The 2,829-nt window shown below is 29.8% G+C and overlaps 1 non-coding gene across 1 annotated transcript; it reads left to right on the top strand.

The window, feature by feature from the left end:
- The first annotated feature begins 232 nt into the window (after positions 1-232).
- Positions 233-340, top strand: LOC112805059 (small nucleolar RNA R71). The gene has a single exon (XR_003203671.1). It is a non-coding gene; the product is annotated as a small nucleolar RNA R71 (small nucleolar RNA).
- Positions 341-2,829: the final 2,489 nt, after the last annotated feature.

A 2,829-nucleotide genomic window follows, 5' to 3' on the forward strand; every position in this document is an offset into this window, starting at 1 on the left:
TGGCATTCAGAGCATCAATTTCAAGAACTCCCTTCCTTTGAGGCGTCCCATTACTCATAGGATTTCTTTCAGAGGTGTATATGAACTGGTTATTTGCAACCATTTCAATGAGTTCCTGAGCTTCTGTAGGCATTTTCTTCAGGTGAATAGATCCACCTGTAGAATGGTCTAATGACATCTTAGACAATTCAGACAGACCATCATAGAATATATCCAGGATGGTCCATTCTGAAAGCATGTCAGAAGGACACTTTTTGGTCAGTTGCTTGTATCTTTCCCAAGCTTCATAAAGGGATTCACCTTCTTTCTGCCTGAAGGTTTAAACATCCACTCTAAGCTTGCTCAGATTTTGAGGAGGAAATAATTTGGCTAAGAAAGCTGTGACCAGCTTATCCCAAGAGTTCAGGCTATCTCTAGGTTGAGAGTCCAACCATATTCTAGCTATGTCTCTTACAGCAAAAGGGAAAAGCATAAGCTTATAGACCTCAGGATCAACTCCATTGGTCTTAACAGTATCACAGATTTGCAAGAATTCAGTTAAGAGCTGAAAAGGATCTTCTGATGGAAGTCCATGAAACTTGCAATTCTGTTGCATCAGAGAAACTAATTGAGGCTTTAGCTCAAAATTATTTTCTCCAATGGCAGGGATTGAGATGCTACTTCAATGGAAGTTGGAATTTGGTGCAGTAAAGTCGCCAAGCATCTTCCTTGCACCTCCACTATTGTTATTGGGTTCGGCCATCTCTACTTCTTTTTCAAAAATTTCAGTAAAGTCCTCTTCAGAGTGTTGTGTTTTAGCTTCTCTTAGCTTCCTCTTCAGAGTCCTTTCAGGTTCCGGATTAGCTTTAACAAGAATATTATTATCCTTGCTCCTGCTCATGTGAAAAAGAAGAGAACAAAAAAGAAGAGGAATCCTCTATGTCACAGTATAGAGATTCCTTTATGTGAGCAGAAGAAGATAAGAATAGGAGAAGGAGAAGAGAAAAAAATTCGAACACAGAGAGGAAAAAAGGGTTCGAATTTTAAGATGAAGAGAAGTGTTAGTAAATGAATAAATAAATAGAAAGATATGAGAGAGAGAAGAAAATTCGAAATTTAATTAAGAGAAAAGAAAAATATTTTTGTTTTTATTTTAATTATTAGTTAAAATTCAAAAATTAAGAGAAGATGTAAAATTAAAATTAAAATTTAAAACAATTAGTTAATTAAAAAGAATTTTGAAAAAGGGTGAGGAATTTTCGAAAATTAGAGAGAGAAAAGTAGTTAGGTGGTTTTGAAAAAGATAAGAAATAGTAAAACAATCAAAGAAATCAATTAGTTAGTTGAAAAAGATTTGAAAATCCATTTTGAAAAGATAAGAAGTTAGAAAAGATTTTGAAATTGATTTTGAAAAAGATATGATTTGAAAAAGATATGTTTAAAAAGATATGATTGAAAAAATATGATTGAAATTTATTTTGAAAAAGATTTTAAAAAGAAATTTAGAAAGATTTGATTTTGAAAATTAAAGTTAATGACTTGACTAACAAGAAATCAAAAGATATGATTCTAAAATTTTAAAGTTCGAATCTTTCTTAACAAGATAGTAACAAACTTGAAATTTTTGAATCAATCACATTAATTGTTAGTAAAGTTTTTGAAAATTTGAAATGAAATTAAGAAAAAGATTTTGAAAAATAATTTTTAAAATTTTCGAAACACAAAGAAAAAAAATGAAAAAGATTTGATTTTGAAAAAGATTTTGAAAAGATGAATTTTTGAAATTGAAATCTTGACTTAACTAACAAGAAACAACTTATTTTAAAAATTTTTGACTAAGTCAACCCAAAATTTTGAATTTTATCAGAGAAATAAGGGAAAGATAATTTTTTGATTTTTGAATTTTTAATGAGGAGAGAGAAAAAGAAAAGATATCATTTTTGTGTTTTTCTCTTTTTTTTTTTCAGTAAACAGCAAGATTGACACAAGACATGAAAAATTAAGATCAAAACACATAATGCATGCAAGAACACTTTGAATGTCAAGATGAACACCAAGAACACTTTGAAGATCATGATGAACACCAAGAACTTATTTTTGAAAAATTTTTAAGAAAAGAAAAACAGGCAAGACACCAAACTTAGAAATTTTTCATGTTTAGACACTAATGATTCAAGAATGCATATGAAAAATAAGAAAAGACACAAAACAATAAAATGTAAAGATCAAACAAGAAGACTTACCAAGAACAACTTGAAGATCATGAAGAACACCATGCATGAGTTTTCAAAAATTTTTAGAAAAATTAAGACATGCAATTGACACCAAACTCAAAACTTGACTCTAGACTCAAACAAGAAACATAAAATATATTTTTGTTTTTATGATTTTATTAATTTTTTTTTTTGGAAAAACGAAAAAGAAGAAAAAATTTTTGAAAGATTTTTGAAAACTTTTTGAAAATAAAATAATGGTTAAAACAAGAAGAAAACTGATGACAAGTCATCATATACCCATTTTTCAAGCTAATTTCACTTGTTTTATTAGTCTTTATGCACTTTCTTGCATCCTAAGTAAGTAATTTGGAATGAAAATGCATAACTTCTTTAAATCAAACAACCACCATGAAATTAATGTTAACTCATAAGGTTTAAGCTGAATTTAATTGATTTTTAATTGATTTATAAGCCTTGTGAATTTAGTGATACTTTGAGTGGTTATTTTGGTTGATTGTAGGTGAAGAAAAGAAGAAAAGAGAAAGCGTGGCCTAAGAAAGTGTGGCCAAAGGAGAAAAAGGCGTGGCGCATAAAGGAGAGAGCAAGTATTGCCCTCCACAAGGGCACACTGCCC

The sequence above is a fragment of the Arachis hypogaea genome, chromosome 5 (genome assembly GCF_003086295.3).
Source record: "Arachis hypogaea cultivar Tifrunner chromosome 5, arahy.Tifrunner.gnm2.J5K5, whole genome shotgun sequence".
NCBI lineage: Eukaryota > Viridiplantae > Streptophyta > Magnoliopsida > Fabales > Fabaceae > Arachis > Arachis hypogaea.